Raw genomic sequence first — 18,486 nt, forward strand, 5'->3', positions numbered from 1 at the left:
AGTCTTGGCTGAAGTGAACGTTAGAAATCTAATGACAAGACTCCAGCCGCAGGAAAAAGCCAGGAGTTAAGAGCTTTCTGGGCTAACGCCGGTTCATAAATCTCTTAACTACTGTGCTCTAAAGTACACTAACACCCATAAACTACCTATGCACCCCTAAACCGAGGCCCCCCCACGTCGCCCCCACTCTAATAAAAAATTTTAACCCCTAATCTGCCGACCGCACACCGCCGCAACCTACATTATCCCTATGTACCCCTAATCTGCTGCCCCTAACACCGCCGACCCCTATATTTATTAACCCCTAATCTGCCGCCCCCAACGTCGCCGCCACCTACTTAAAATTATTTACCCCTAATCTGCCGACCGGACCTCACCGCTACTATAATAAATTTATTAACCCCTAATCCGCCTCACTCCTGCCTCAATAACCCTATAATAAATAGTATTAACCCCTAATCTGCCCTCCCTAACATCACCGACACCTAACTTCAAGTATTAACCCCTAATCTGCCGACCGGACCTCACCGCTACTCTATTAAATTTATTAACCCCTAAAGCTAAGTCTCACCCTAACACTAACACTCCCCTAAGTTAAATATAATTTTTATCTAACAAAATAAATTAACTCTTATTAAATAAATTATTCCTATATAAAGCTAAATACTTACCTGTAAAATAAACCCTAATATAGCTACAATATAAATAATAATTATATTGTAGCTATTTTAGGATTAATATTTATTTTACAGGCAACTTTGTATTTATTTTAACCAGGTACAATAGCTATTAAATAGTTAATAACTATTTAATAGCTACCTAGTTAAAATAATTACAAAATTACCTGTAAAATAAATCCTAACCTAAGTTACAAATAAAGTTAACACTACACTATCAATAAATTAATTAAATAAACTACCTACAATTATCTACAATTAAACCTAACACTACACTATCAATAAATTAATTACATACAAATACCTACAATTAAATACAATTAAATAAACTAACTAAAGTACAAAAAATAACAAAAGAACTAAGTTACAAAAAATAACAAAAATAATTTACAAACATTAGAAAAATATTACAACAATTTCAAGCTAATTACACCTACTCTAAGCCCCCTAATAAAATAACAAAGCCCCCCAAAATAAAAAAATGCCCTACCCTATTCTAAAATACAAATAGAAAAGCTCTTTTACCTTACCAGCCCTTAAAAGGGCCTTTTGCGGGGCATGCCCCAAAGAATTCTGCTCTTTTGCCTGTAAAAAAACATACAATACCCCCCCAACATTACAACCCACCACCCACATACCCCTAATCTAACCCAAACCCCCCTTAAATAAACCTAACACTAAGCCCCTGAAGATCTCCCTACCTTATCTTCACCACGCCGGGTATCACCGATCCGTCCAGAGGAGGCTCCGAAATCTTCATCCAAGCCCAAGCGGGGGCTGAAGAGATCCATCATCGGGCTGAAGAGGTCCATCATCGTGCTGAAGAGGTCCATCATAGGGCTGAAGAGATCCATCATCCGGCTGAAGAGGTCCATCATCGGGCTGAAGAGATCCATCATCCGGCTGAAGAGGTCCATCATCGGGCTGAAGAGATCCATCATCCGGCTGAAGAGGTCCATCATCGGGCTGAAGTCTTCTATCAAGCGGCATCTTCAATCTTCTTTCTTCCGGATCCATCTTCATCCCGCTGACGCGGAACATCCATCCTGGCCGACGACTTCCCGACGAATGACGGTTCCTTTAAATGACGTCATCCAAGATGGCATCCCTCGAATTCCGATTGGCTGATAGGATTCTATCAGCCAATCGGAATTAAGGTAGGAAAATTCTGATTGGCTGATGGAATCAGCCAATCAGATTCAAGTTCAATCCAATTGGCTGATCCAATCAGCCAATCAGATTGAGCTCGCATTCTATTGGCTGATCGGAACAGCCAATAGAATGCAAGCTCAATCTGATTGGCTGATTCCATCAGCCAATCAGAATTTTCCTACCTTAATTCCGATTGGCTGATAGAATCCTATCAGCCAATCGGAATTCGAGGAACGCCATCTTGGATGATGTCATTTAAAGGAACTGTCATTCGTCGGGAAGTCGTCGGCCAGGATGGATGTTCCGCGTCGGCGGGATGAAGATGGATCTGGAAGAAAGAAGATTGAAGATGCCGCTTGATAGAAGACTTCAGCCCGATGATGGATCTCTTTAGCCCGATGATGGACCTCTTCAGCCCGATGATGGACCTCTTCAGCCGGATGATGGATCTCTTCAGCCCGATGATGGACCTTTTCAGCCCGATGATGGACCTCTTCAGCCGGATGATGGATCTCTTCAGCCCGATGATGGACCTCTTCAGCCGGATGATGGATCTCTTCAGCCCGATGATGGACCTCTTCAGCCCGATGATGGATCTTTTCAGCCCCCGCTTGGGCTTGGATGAAGACTTCTGAGACTCCTCTGGACGGATCGGTGATACCCGGCGTGGTGAAGACAAGGTAGGGAGATCTTCATGGGCTTAGTGTTAGGTTTATTTAAGGGGGTTTGGGTTAGATTAGGGGTATGTGGGTGGTGGGTTGTAATGTTGGGGGGGTATTGTATGTTTTTTTTTACAGGCAAAAGAGCAGACTTCTTTGGGGCATGCCCCGCAAAAGGCCCTTTTAAGGGCTGGTAAGGAAAAAGAGCTTTTCAATTTTTATTTTAGAATAGGGTAGGGCATTTTTTTTATTTTGGGGGGCTTTGTTATTTTATTAGGGGGCTTAGAGTAGGTGTAATTAGCTTAAAATTGTTGTAATATTTTTCTAATGTTTGTAAATAATTTTTTTATTTTTTGTAACTTAGTTCTTTATTTATTTTTTTGTACTTTAGTTAGTGTATTTATTTGTATTTATTTGTAGGTATTTGTATGTAATTAATTAATTTATTGATAGTGTAGTGTTAGGTTTAATTGTAGATAATTGTAGGTAGTTTATTTAATTAATTTATTGATAGTGTAGTGTTAGGTGTATTTGTAACTTAGGTAAGGATTTATTTTACAGGTAATTTTGTAATTATTTTAACTAGGTAGCTATTAAATAGTTATTAACTATTTAATAGCTATTGTACCTGGTTAAAATAAATACAAAGTTGCCTGTAAAATAAATATTAATCCTAAAATAGCTACAATATAATTATTATTTATATTGTAGCTATATTAGGGTTTATTTTACAGGTAAGTATTTAGCTTTAAATAGGAATAATTTATTTAATAAGAGTTAATTTATTTCGTTAGATAAAAATTATATTTAACTTAGGGGGGTGTTAGGGTTAGACTTAGCTTTAGGGGTTAATAAATTTAATAGAGTAGCGGTGAGGTCTGGTCAGCAGATTAGGTGTTAATACTTGAAGTTAGGTGTCGGCGATGTTAGGGAGGGCAGATTAGGGGTTAATACTATTTATTATAGGGTTATTGAGGTGGGAGTGAGGCGGATTAGGGGTTAATAAATTTATTATAGTAGCGGTGAGGTCCGGTCGGCAGATTAGGGGTTAATAAGTGTAGGTAGGTGGCGGCGACGTTGGGGGCGGCAGATTAGGGGTTAATAAATATAATATAGGGGTCGGCTGTGTTAGGGGCAGCAGATTAGGGGTACATAGAGATAACGTAGGTGGCGGCGGTGTACGGAGCAGCAGATTACTGGTTAGTAATAATAGGCAGGGGTCAGCGATAGCGGGGGCGGCAGATTAGGGGTTAATAAGTGTAAGGTTAGGGGTGTTTAGACTCGGGGTACATGTTAGGGTGTTAGGTGCAGACTTAGGAAGTGTTTCCCAATAGGAAACAATGAGGCTGCATTAGGAGCTGAACGCTGCTTTTTTGCAGGTGTTAGGTTTTTTTTCAGCTCAAACTGCCCCATTGTTTCCTATGGGGGAATCGTGCACGAGCAAGTTTTTGAAGCTGGCCGCGTCCGTAAGCACCGCTGGTATTTAGAGTTGCAGTGGCGGTAAATATGCTCTACGCTCCCTTTTTGGAGCCTAACGCAGCCCTTCTGTGAACTTAAATACCAGCAGTATTTAAAAGGTGCGGGGGAAAAAGAGCACGCGTAGCTAACGCACCCCTTTGGCCGCAGAACTCTAAATCTAGCGGTTGGTATCTTTCTTTAAAAAAGCAAGAATGTAATCTTTAGAGCCGACCCATTTCAGCACCAGTTTAGCTCTTGCTGATTACATTTAGACACCAATCAGCAAGCGCTACCCAGGTGCTGAACCAAAACTGGGCCGGCTCTTAACCCCTTAATGACCACAGCATTTTTCCATTTTCTGTCCGTTTGGGACCAAGGCTATTTTTACATTTCTGCGGTGTTTGTGTTTAGCTGTAATTTTCCTCTTACTCATTTACTGTACCCACACATATTATATACCGTTTTTCTCGCCATTAAATGGACTTTCTAAAGATACCATAATTTTCATCATATCTTATAATTTACTATAAAAAAAAATGATAAAATATGAGGAAAAAATTTGAAAAAAACACACTTTTTCTAACTTTGACCCCCAAAATCTGTTACACATCTACAACCTCCAAAAAGCACCCATGCTAAATAGTTTCTAAATTTTGTCCTGAGTTAAGAAATACCCAATGTTTACATCTTCTTTGCTTTTTTTGTAAGTTATAGGGCCATAAATACAAGTAGCACTTTGCTATTTCCAAACCATTATTTTTCAAAATTAGCGCTAGTTACATTAGAATACTAATATCTTTTAGGAATCTCTGAATATCCATTGACATGTATATATTTTTTTTAGTAGACATCCCAAAGTATTGATCTAGGCCCATTTTGGTATATTTCATGCCATCATTTCGCCGCCAAATGCGATTAAATAAAAAAAATCGTTCACTTTTTCACTAATTTTTTCACAAACTTTTGGTTTCTCACTGAAATTATTTACAAACAGCTTGTGCAATTATGGCTTAAATGGTTGTAAATTCTTCTCTGGGATCCCCTTTGTTCAGAAATAGCAGACATATATGGTTTTGGCATTGCTTTTTGGCAATTAGAAGGCTGCTAAATGCCACTGCGCACTACACGTGTATTATGCCCAGCAGTGAAGGGGTTAATTAGGGAGCATGTAGGGAGCTTTTAGAGGTAATTTTAGCTTTAGTGTAGTGTAGTACACAACCCCAAGTATTGATCTAGGCCAATTTTGGTATATTTCATGCCACCATTTCCCCGCCAAATGCGATCAAATTAAAAAAAAACGTTACATTTTTTACAATTTTAGGTTTCTCACTGAAATCATTTACAAACAGCTTGTGCAATTATGGCACAAATGGTTGTAAATGCTTCTCTGGGATCCCCTTTGTTCAGAAATAGCAGACATATATGGCTTTGGCATTTCTTTTTGGTAATTAGAAGGCCGCTAAATGCCACTGCGTACCACACGTGTATTATGCCCAGCAGTGAAGGGGTTAATTATGTAGCTTGTAGAGAGCTTGTAGGGTTAATTTTAGCTTTAGTGTAGTGTAGTAGACAACCCAAAGTATTGATCTAGGCCCATTTTGGTATATTTCATGCCACCATTTCACCGCCAAATGCGATCAAATAAAAAAAAACAAACGTTCCCTATTTCACAAACTTTTTCACAAACTTTAGGTTTCTCACTGAAATTATTTACAAACAGCTTGTGCAATTATGGCACAAATGGTTGTAAATGCTTCTCTGGGATCCCCTTTGTTCAGAAATAGCAGACATATATGTCTTTGGCGTTGCTTTTTGGTAATTAGAAGGCAGCCAAATGCTGCTGCGGATCACACGTGTATTATGGCTAACAGTGATGGGGTTAATTATGTAGCTTGTAGGGAGCTTGCAGGGTTAATTTTAGCTTTAGTGTAGAGCTCAGCCTCCCACCTGAAACATCAGACCCCCTGATCCCTCCCAAACAGCTCTCTTCCCTCCTCCACAACACAATTGTCCCCGCCATCTTAAGTACTGGCAGAAACTCTGCCAGTACTAAAATAAAAGCTATATTTGTTTTTTTTTTGGGGGGGTTTTTCTTAGCATATTTACATATGCTACTGTGTAGGATCTCCCCTTAGCCCCCAACCTCACTGATCCCCCACCAAACAGATCTCTAACCCTCGCCCTCTGCCTTAATGGGCGCCATCTTGGGTACTGGCAGCTGTCTGCCAGTACCCAGTTTAGTAAAAAAAAGTTGTTTTTTTTTATTTAATTGCCCTTTTCTGTAGTGTAGCTCCCCCCCCCCCAGATCAACCCCCCACCCCTTCCAGATCCCTTAGATGATTTATTTATTTTTTTAAATGTTTTTTTTTTTTACTTTTATTAACCTTTATTCTTCTGCAGTGTAGCAGTTCCCTCCCGCTCCCGTCCCATGCACGCGCCCGCCCACCGCCCCCCCGTGCACGCGCGCGCTCCCGTGTGTGCTCCCGTCTGTCCCGCCCCCGATCCCGCACCCCTCCACTTCATTCGGCACATTGATGGCCGCCCACCCACCTCCCAGACTTGCTCCCACCCACCAACGAAACCGGCCACCGATGTCCGGTGCAGAGAGGGCCACAGAGTGTCTCTCTCTGCATCGGATGGCCAAGGGGGGTTATTGCAGGATGCCTCAATATCGAGGCATCACTGCAATAACCAGAAAGCAGCTGGAAGCGAGCAGGATCGCTTCCAGCTGCTTTCCAGACCAAGGACGTATGCCACACGTCCTCGGTCATTAACTGTATTTTTTTTGAGGACGTGTGGCGTACGTCCTTGGTCGTTAAGGGGTTAAAGGGACATGAAACCCATATTTTTTCTTTCGTGATTTAGAAAGAGCATGTCATTTTAAACAACTTTATAATTTACTTCTATTGTCTAATTTGCTTCATTCTCTTGATATCACTTGCTGAAAAGCATATCTAGATAGGCTCAGTAGCTGCTGATTGGTTGCTGCACATAGAGGCCTTGTGTGATTGGCTCACACATGTGCATTGCTATTTCTTCAACAAAGGATATCTAAAGAATTGAGCAAATTAGATAATAGAAGTAAATTGGAAAGTTGTTTAAAATTACATGCCCTATCTGAATCATGAAAGTTTAATTTTGACTAGACTGTCCCTTTAAGCTTACATTCTTGCTTTTTCAAAGAAAGATACCAAGAGAACAAAGAACAATTGATGATATGAGTAAAGTAGAAAGATATTTAAAATTGCACGCTCTATCTGAATCATAAATGTTTCATTTTTACTAGACTGTCCCTTTAACAAATCACATCCCAACTACTACACCCGTCTATCTGGTCTACCTCTCAACAGAATATGTCCTTTTGTATCTATTCTCATTCACGCTTCCAGGATTATTCAGCTAAGCCCTGTTGCTCCTCTGCCATTAGTGGCTTCCATTATTTACCAGGATCAAATTCCGTACACTAAACCTCATCTACACACATTATCCCCTACTATAACTCTTTATCTTTTTATATTTCCCCTAGCAATGTAAACCTCATCTACAAACAGTATCCCCTACTATAACTCTTTATCTTTTTATATTTCCCCTAGCAATGTAAACCTCATCTACAAACAGTATCCCCTACTATAACTCTTTATCTTTTTATATTTCCCCTAGCCATCTAAACCTCATCTACAAACAGTATCCCCTACTATAACTCTTCATCTTTTTATATTTCCCCTAGCAATGTAAACCTCATCTACAAACAGTATCCCCTACTATAACTCTTTATCTTTTTATATTTCCCCTAACCATCTAAAACTAATCTACAAACAGTATCCCCTACTATAACTCTTTATCTTTTTATATTTCCCCTAGCAATGTAAACCTCATCTACAAACAGTATCCCCTACTATAACTCTTTATCTTTTTATATTTCCACTAGCCATCTAAACCTCATCTACAAACAGTATCCCCTACTATAATTCTTCATCTTTTTATATTTCCCCTAGCCATCTAAACCTCACCTACAAACAGTATCCCCTACTATAACTCTTTATCTTTTTATATTTCCCCTAGCCATATAAACCTCATCTACAAACAGTATCCCCTACTATAACTCTTTATCTTTTTATATTTCCCCTAGCAATGTAAACCTCATCTACAAACAGTATCCCCTACTATAACTCTTTATCTTTTTATATTTCCCCTAGCAATGTAAACCTCATCTACAAACAGTATCCCCTACTATAACTCTTCATCTTTTTATATTTCCCCTAACCATCTAAACCTCATCTACAAACAGTATCCCCTACTATAACTCTTTATCTTTTTATATTTCCCCTAGCAATGTAAACCTCATCTACAAACAGTATCCCCTACTATAACTCTTTATCTTTTTATATTTCCCCTAGCAATGTAAACCTCATCTACAAACAGTATCCCCTACTATAACTCTTTATCTTTTTATATTTCCCCTAGCCATCTAAACCTCATCTACAAACAGTATCCCCTACTCTAACTCTTTATCTTTTTATATTTCCCCTAGCAATGTAAACCTCATCTACAAACAGTATCCCTTACTATAACTCTTCATCTTTTTATATTTCCCCTAACCATTGCCTTTATTCTGTTTATGACCTATAACTCTCAGCTCATGATATCACTACCCCTCGCTCCTGCCTCCAGGACCTCTGTCATCTATAATGTATCCTGACAAACATTTGTTCTCAGTCTGTTAGGCTCTTCCCAGGTTTTCAAGACTTTCCATCTCTCTAGAAAAGCCTTTAACCTTATAAAGTTTTCCACAAGAAAAACAAAACTTTACTTTTATTTTTGGATAGTACCTGCATGTAATAGACACTACTGTAAAGAAGAATATGCACAGATACTGATCTGAAAATCCAGTATAAATAGGGTGACCATAAATATTGTCACCCTAAGTATAAAACCTATTAAAAACATACTTAGAAGCTCCCAGTTTAGAACTGTTGATAAGGTTAGGCTGGGACACCCACTGAAAGGGGCTTGGAAAGCAGGGAAAGCAGGCACTCCCCCTTCCCTGCATATGTAAAAACAGATAACATAAAAAGAAGTCAGAGGGGCCGAATTATCAATGTCTGTCCAACATGATACACTGTCTTAAGACCGCTGCTTCATAACTGCTGTTTCCGGCGGAAACAGGGGCATCAAGGGCCGTTCGGCCATTGATAAATTGGCCCCAGCGTCTCTAAAGGTGTGTCTACATCTGATACTTTGGGGCTTGGTAAGGTGTCTGAAAATCAGCACAATGTTATTAAAAAAAAAAAGAAAAACTGTACATTGTTACAAAAACAAGTGTGGGCTATAAAAATGTATAATCTACTCTACAACAGTGTTTCCAACCGCGGTCCTCAAGTACCCCCAACAGTCCATGTTTTCATTAAAGAGACATAATATTCATATGCTAAATCACTTGAAACTGATGCAGTATAACTGTAAAAAGCTGACAGGAAAATATCACCTGAGCATCTCTATGTAAAAAAGGAAGATATTTTACCTCACAATCTCCTCAGCTCAGCAGAGTAAGTTCTGTGTAAAAAGTTATACTTCACCTGCTCCCAGCTGCAGGTAAAAAAAAAATAAAAAATGAAGAAATGAACAGCAGCCAATCAGCATCAGCAATGCTGAGGTCATGAACTCTTAATGTGATCTCATGAGATTTGACTTAACTCTCATGAGATTTCATAGTAAGCTTCCTTTACCTGATTGGTGAAATAATATGAGCGTTCACGAGGCTCATCCTTTCAGATGTCCCAGGACAGACACACTAAAATGCTGCTTAGAAATCCTTTACAATGGGAGGTCGCTACTGAGGAACTTTTGAGGTAAAATATCTTTCTTTTTTACATAGAGATGCTCAGGTGATATTTTCTAGTCAGCTTTTTACAGCTATGCTGCATCACTTTCAAGTGTTTAAACATTTGGGTATTATGGCCCTTTAAAGCTGAAATAGAAACATGTGAAATTATCAGCTGATCAGTAACCATGTTAACTAACCTGCTGTCACCCTGCTGTCTAGTTCAGCGATAATGAAAACCTGGACTGTTGCGGGATATTGAGGACCGCGGTTGAGAAAAACTAATCTACAAAACATTTATGCAAAGAAAAATCTAGTGTACAATGTCCCTTTAAAGGGACATAATACTTATATGCTAAATCACTTGAAACTGATGCAGTATAACTGTAAAAAGCTGACAGGAAAATATCACCTGAGCATCTCTATGTAAAAAAGGAAGATATTTTACCTCACAATCTCCTCAGCTCAGCAGAGTAAGTTCTGTGTAAAAAGTTATACTCAGCTGCTCCCAGCTGCAGGTAAAAAAATTAAAAAAAATGAAGAAATGAACAGCAGCCAATCAGCATCAGCAGTGCTGAGGTCATGAACTCTTACTGTGATCTCATGAGATTTGACTTAACTCTCATGAGATTTCATAGTAAGCTTCCTTTACCTGATTGGTGAAATAATATGAGAGTGCACGATGCTCATCCCTTCAGATGTCCCAGGACAGACATACTAATATGCTGCTTAGAAATCCTTTACAATGGGAGGTGGCTACTGAGGAAATTTTGAGGTAAAATATCTTTCTTTTTTACATAGAGATGTTCAGGTGATATTTTCTAGTCAGCTTTTTACAGCTATGCTGCATCACTTTCAAGTGTTTAAACATTTGTGTATTATGGCCCTTTAAGTATGAAATCTATTTAATTGTAATTTTAATAGAGCTGGATTTATGTACCTTTAACAGACCAGGAATTTGTTGGCTCTTTATAAATAATGATAATATAATAATAATAAAATGCAGCACAATTTTGGGCACTAATTTTTCAAGGAAGGAGATTATAGAACTAGAAAGTGCAGATGATGATGACAAAATAGATAAGGAGAATGGAAGATTTTCATTATAAAGAAAGACAGGAAATGTTGCAATTATTTATACTGGAAAAGAGGTACCTCAGAGAGGAATATGATTACAATATACAAATATATACATGGCCCATTTAAGCAATTCTCAGCTGACTGGTTACTTAACAGGTCTGTACAAAGGACAAGAAATTGTCCATTGAGACTTGAGGAGCAGAGCTTTCCCATACAGCAGCCTAAGGAGGTTCTTTAGATAAATACAGATATGGGGGCCGATTTATCAAGGGCCGAATGTCCCCTAATGCCCTTAGTCCCTGTGCGGATCATGTCGGACAGACTGATGATAAATCGGCCCCATGGAATTATCTGCCTAATGAGGTTGTTTTAGCTAATTCAGTAGATGTTTTTTTTAAAAAAGAACTGGGTGCTTTTTGGACAAAGCAGGACATACAGAGATATAACGATATTATCAGTGCAGTAGCTGGGTGATCCCAGGAAAACTCTGGTTGCATTTTGAAGTCAAGAAGTATTTTATTTTTCCTTTGAGACAGCATTGGAAACTTCTTCTTTGAGTCTTGTTTTTTGTTGCCTTCTTTTGGATCAACAATATATTAAAGGGATAGTCAAGTCAACATTAAACTTGCATGATTCAGATACAGCTTTTAAATTCACTTCAATTTTAATATGTGCTACAGCAGCGCATGGCTAAAAAAAAAATTTGGCTAAGAGGTGACATTTTCACCTCTTAGCCAATAGCCGTGTGGTAAATCCGGCTCCCATGGGCGCCAAGTCGGATTTACTGCACAGATATTGGCTAAGAGGTGAAAACGTCACCTCTTAGCCAAATTTTTTTTAGCCATGGACTGCTGTAGTAGCTAAGAGCGGCGATCGATTGAATCAAATAAAGGAGCTTTCTACATGAAGAATCTTATACTTCATGAATAAAAGTGCCCTTTATTTGTTTCAATAGTAAATCCTAGCGTTTGTAAAATGCTAGGATTTACTTTCACTTTAATGTAACTATAATAATAATAATTGGAACAACAATAGTAATTCCATGTCTATATAGTTGTCTGTACATTTTGAGCCAATGTTGCCTCCATTCTGTTAATTTTGAAGTTGGTTTCATTAGCAAATTTGGTTTATTTTTATTTTTTCCTAAATCTCTTTATTTAATTCCATTTACTCCTGCAGTATTGATTTTATGGTTAATTGTCAATAAATCCCCTTTCATGTTTATTTGCAGGATAAAGATATGAATTAAGCTTCATAGGTCTTTGTTTATATACAGTGATCCTCAATATAAATAGATCTATAAGCCAATAATTAAATGACTGTTTGTTCAACTAAATGTCAAATAACTCTCAGTGGTATTTAAAAAATAGACAAGTAAATCAAGAGACCCTTCATGTTTTTCAAATGAGGACTTTACTGTCAATGTATCTCCCCATACATAGCAGTTTCTAGGGGATATAAATAAGACCATATACGTTTATCCTTATGATTTATAAACAAGGGCTGAAACCTCAACTCCATATCAAAACAAAGCAGACATATTATGAATCAATATAAATACTATTAATAATATAAATAAAGCTATACATGTTATTCAGAAACAATCTAAAGCATATTTTAATATCCCTTTAAATATATATATATATATATATATATATATATATATATATATATATATATATATATATATATATATATATATATATTTATTTAAAAATGATATGAATTCTGTAGGGGGAAGGAGTTTAATTTCAGAATTTTCTTGATTTTCAGTGTTAAAGGGCCATGATACCCAAATGTTGAAACACTTGACAGTTATGCAGTATAGCTGTAAAAAGCTGACTAGAAAATATCACCTGAACATCTCTATGTAAAAAATATTTTACCTAAAAATGTCCTAAGTAGTCAAGCCCCATTGCAAAGGACTTTAAGCAGCAAATCAGTATGTCTGTCCCGGGACAGGCAAGGGAGTGAGCCTCATGCACACTCATGTTATTTCCCTATTCGGTTTAAGGAAGTTTACTATAAAATATCATGAGAGTTAAGTTAAATCTCATGAGATCACAGTAAAAGAGATCATAACCTCAGCACTGCTGATGTTGATTGGCTGCTGTTCATTTCTTCAAAAAATGTTTTACCTGCAGCTGGGCAGCAGCTGAGTATAACTTTTTACACAGAACTTACTCTGCTGAGCTGAGGAAATTATAAGGTAAAATATCTTCCTTTTTTACATAGAGATGCTCAGGTGATATTTTCCTGTCAGTTTTTTACAGTTATACTGCATCAGTTTCAAGTGATTTAGCATATGAGTATCATGTCCCTTTAAACTATGGCATTACAGTAATTTTTTTTAGCCATTTAATATCCATTGTAAAATACATAGTGTGTTTTGTATTTGTGTTTAGTTTGTGTAGTATATAATTTGAGTAATGGCTATTGTAGTATATAATGAGTAGTGTTTAGTGTTGTACTTCAGAGAGTATATGTAATATGTTGTAGTGTTTGTGTAATGTGTGTGTTTGTTTCAGTAGAGAACCTACTTAAAGGGACACTGAACCCAATTTTTTTCTTTCATGATTCAGATAGAGCATGCAATTTTAAGCAACTTTCTAATTTACTCCTATTATCAATTTTTCTTCATTCTCTTACTATCTTTATTTGAAAAACAGAATTTATGCTTACCTGATAAATTACTTTCTCCAACGGTGTGTCCGGTCCATGGCGTCATCCTTACTTGTGGGAATATCCCTTCCCCAACAGGAAATGGCAAAGAGTCCCAGCAAAGCTGGCCATATAGTCCCTCCTAGGCTCCACCCACCCCAGTCATTCGACCGACGGACAGGAGGAAATATATAGGAGAAACCATATGGTACTGTGGTGACTGTAGTTAGATAAAATAATTCATCAGACCTGATTAAAAAACCAGGACGGGCCGTGGACCGGACACACCGTTGGAGAAAGTAATTTATCAGGTAAGCATAAATTCTGTTTTCTCCAACATTGGTGTGTCCGGTCCACGGCGTCATCCTTACTTGTGGGAACCAATACCAAAGCTTTAGGACACGGATGAAGGGAGGGAGCAAATCAGGTTACCTAAACGGAAGGCACCACGGCTTGCAAAACCTTTCTCCCAAAAATAGCCTCCGAAGAAGCAAAAGTATCAAATTTGTAAAATTTGGCAAAAGTGTGCAGTGAAGACCAAGTCGCTGCCTTACATATCTGGTCAACAGAAGCCTCGTTCTTGAAGGCCCATGTGGAAGCCACAGCCCTAGTGGAGTGAGCTGTGATTCTTTCAGGAGGCTGCCGTCCGGCAGTCTCATAAGCCAATCGGATGATGCTTTTAAGCCAAAAGGAAAGAGAGGTAGAAGTCGCTTTTTGACCTCTCCTTTTACCAGAACAAACAACAAACAAGGAAGATGTCTGTCTGAAATCTTTTGTAGCCTCTAAATAGAATTTTAGAGCACGGACTACGTCCAAATTGTGTAACAAACGTTCCTTCTTTGAAACTGGATTCGGACATAAAGAAGGTACAACTATCTCCTGGTTAATATTTTTGTTAGAAACAACCTTAGGAAGAAAACCAGGCTTAGTACGCAAAACCACCTTATCTGCATGGAACACCAGATAGGGCGGAGAACACTGCAGAGCAGATAACTCTGAAACTCTTCTAGCAGAAGAAATTGCAACCAAAAACAAAACTTTCCAAGATAGTAACTTAATATCTATGGAATGTAAAGGTTCAAACGGAACCCCTTGAAGAACTGAAAGAACTAGATTTAGACTCCAGGGAGGAGTCAAAGGTCTGTAAACAGGCTTGATCCTAACCAGAGCCTGAACAAATGCTTGAACATCTGGCACAGCTGCCAGTCTTTTGTGTAGTAAGACAGATAAAGCAGAGATCTGTCCCTTTAGAGAACTTGCAGATAATCCTTTCTCCAAACCTTCTTGTAGAAAGGAGAGAATCTTAGGAATTTTAATCTTATTCCATGGGAATCCTTTGGATTCACACCAACAGATATATCTTTTCCATATTTTATGGTAAATCTTTCTAGTTACCGGTTTTCTGGCCTGAACCAGAGTATCTATTACAGAATCTGAAAACCCACGCTTCGATAGAATCAAGCATTCAATCTCCAAGCCGTCAGCTGGAGGGAGACCAGATTTGGATGTTCGAACGGACCCTGAACAAGAAGGTCCTGTCTCAAAGGTAGCTTCCATGGAGGAACCGATGACATATTCACCAGGTCTGCATACCAAGTCCTGCGTGGCCACGCAGGAGCTATCAAGATCACTGAGGCCCTCTCCGGATTGATCCTGGCTACCAGCCTGGGAATGAGAGGAAACGGTGGAAATACATAAGCTAGGTTGAAGGTCCAAGGTGCTACTAGTGCATCTACTAGAGTCGCCTTGGGATCCCTGGATCTGGACCCGTAGCAAGGAACCTTGAAGTTCTGAAGAGACGCCATCAGATCCATGTCTGGAATGCCCCATAATTGAGTTATTTGGGCAAAGATCTCCGGATGGAGTTCCCACTCCCCCGGATGGAATGTCTGATGACTCAGAAAATCCGCCTCCCAGTTTTCCACACCTGGGATGTGGATCGCAGACAGGTGGCAGGAGTGATCCTCCGCCCATTGAATTATTTTGGTCACTTCTTTCATCGACAGGGAACTCCTTGTTCCCCCCTGATGATTGATATACGCAACGGTCGTCATGTTGTCTGATTGGAACCTTTTGAATCTGGCCTTTGCTAGTTGAGGCCAAGCCCTGAGAGCATTGAATATCGCTCTCAGTTCCAGAATGTTTATCGGGAGAAGAGACTCTTCCCGAGACCATAGACCCTGAGCTTTCAGGGATTCCCAGACCGCGCCCCAGCCCACTAGACTGGCGTCGGTCGTGACAATGACCCACTCTGGTCTGCGGAAGCTCATTACCTGGGACAGATAGTCCAGGGTCAGCCACCAACGGAGTGAATCTCTGGTCTTCTGATCTACTTGAATCATTGGAGACAAGTCTGTATAGTCCCCATTCCACTGTTTGAGCATGCACAGTTGTAATGGTCTTAGATGAATTTGTGCAAAAGGAACTATGTCCATTGCTGCAACCATCAACCCTACTACTTCCATGCACTGCGCTATGGAAGGACGAGGAACAGAATGAAGAACTTGACAAGTGCTTAGAAGTTTTGACTTTCTGACCTCATTTCTAAGGAATCTATTATTGTTCCCAAGAAGGGAACTCTTGTCGACGGAGACAGAGAACTTTTTTCTATGTTCACCTTCCATCCGTGTGATCTGAGAAAGGCCAGAACGATGTCTGTATGAGCCTTTGCTTTTGACAGGGACGACGCTTGTATTAGAATGTCGTCCAAGTAAGGTACTACTGCAATGCCCCTCGGTCTTAGAACCGCTAGAAGGGACCCTAATACCTTTGTGAAAATCCTTGGAGCAGTGGCTAACCCGAATGGGAGGGCCACAAACTGGTAATGCTTGTCCAGAAAAGCGAACCTTAGGAACTGATGATGTTCTTTGTGGATAGGAATATGTAGGTACGCATCCTTTAGATCCACGGTAGTCATAAATTGACTTTCCTGGATAGTGGGTAGAATCGTTCGAATGGTTTCCATCTTGAACGATGGTACCCTGAGAAATTTGTTTAGGATCTTCAAATCCAAAATTGGTCTGAAAGTTCCCTCTTTTTTGGGAACTACGAACAGATTGGAATAAAATCCCATTCCTTGTTCCTTTATTGGAACTGGGTGTATCACTCCCATCTTTAACAGGTCTTCTACACAATGTAAGAACGCCTGTCTCTTTATTTGGTTTGAGGATAAGTGAGACATGTGGAACCTTCCCCTTGGGGGTAGTTCCCTGAATTCCAGGAGATAACCCTGAGAAACTATTTCTAGCGCCCAAGGATCCTGAACATCTCTTGCCCAAGCCTGAGCAAAGAGAGAGAGTCTGCCCCCCACTAGATCCGGTCCCGGATCGGGGGCTACTCCTTCATGCTGTTTTGTTAGCAGCGGCAGGCTTCTTGGCCTGCTTACCCTTGTTCCAGCCTTGCATCGGTTCCCAGGCTGGTTTGGGTTGTGAGGCATTACCCTCTTGCTTAGAGGATGCAGAATTAGAGGCCGGTCCGTTCCTGAAATTGCGAAAGGAACGAAAATTAGACTTATTTTTGGCCTTGAAAGGCCTATCTTGTGGAAGGGCGTGGCCCTTTCCCCCAGTGATGTCTGAAATAATCTCTTTCAATTCTGGTCCAAATAGAGTTTTACCTTTGAAAGGGATGTTAAGCAATTTTGTCTTGGATGACACATCCGCTGACCAAGACTTTAGCCAAAGCGCTCTGCACTCCACGATAGCAAACCCTGAATTTTTCGCCGCTAATCTAGCTAATTGCAAAGTGGCATCTAAAATAAAAGAGTTAGCCAACTTAAGTGCGTGAACTCTGTCCATAACCTCCTCATATGGAGTCTCTCTACTAAGCGAGTTGTCTAGTTCCTCGAACCAGAACCACGCTGCTGTAGTGACAGGAACAATGCACGAAATGGGTTGTAGAAGGTAACATTGCTGTACAAAAATCTTTTTAAGCAAACCCTCCAATTTTTTATCCATAGGATCTTTGAAAGCACAACTATCTTCGATAGGAATAGAAGTGCGTTTGTTTAGAGTAGAAACTGCCCCCTCGACCTTAGGGACTGTCTGCCATAAGTCCTTTCTGGGGTCGACCATAGGAAATAATTTCTTAAATATAGGGGGGGGGAACAAAAGGTATGCCGGGCTTTTCCCACTCCTTATTTACTATGTCCGCCACCCGCTTGGGTATAGGAAAAGCGTCGGGGTGCACCGGAACCTCTAGGAACTTGTCCATCTTGCATAATTTCTCTGGAATGACCAAGTTGTCACAATCATCCAGAGTAGATAACACCTCCTTAAGCAGTGCACGGAGATGTTCTAATTTAAATTTAAATGTCACAACATCAGGTTCAGCTTGTTGAGAAATTTTTCCTGAATCTGAAATTTCCCCATCTGACAAAACCTCCCTCATGGCCCCTTCAGATTGGTGTGAGGGTATGACAGAACAATTATCATCAGCGCCCTCCTGCTCTTCAGTGTTTAAAACAGAGCAATCGCGCTTTCTCTGATAAGTAGGCATTTTGGATAAAATATTTGCTATGGAGTTATCCATTACAGCCGTTAATTGTTGCATGGTAATAAGCATTGGCGCATTAGATGTACTAGGGGCCTCCTGTGTGGGCAAAACTGGTGTAGACACAGTAGGAGATGATGTAGTATCATGTTTACTCCCCTCATCTGAGGAATCATCTTGGGCAATTTCATTATCTGTGGCAGTACTGTCCTTACTTTGTTTGGACGCTATGGCACAATTATCACATAAATTTAAATGGGGGACACATTGGCTTTCATACATATAGAACATAGCTTATCCGAAGGCACAGACATGTTAAACAGGCTTAAACTTGTCAACAAAGCACAAAAAAACGTTTTAAAACAAAACCGTTACTGTCTCTTTAAATTTTAAACAGAAAATACTTTATTACTGAATATGTGAAAGAGTATGAAGGAATTGTTCAAAAATTACCAAAATTTCACCAGTGTCTTAAAGCATTAAGAGTATT

The sequence above is a fragment of the Bombina bombina genome, chromosome 7 (genome assembly GCF_027579735.1).
Source record: "Bombina bombina isolate aBomBom1 chromosome 7, aBomBom1.pri, whole genome shotgun sequence".
NCBI classification, from domain to species: Eukaryota; Metazoa; Chordata; class Amphibia; order Anura; family Bombinatoridae; genus Bombina; species Bombina bombina.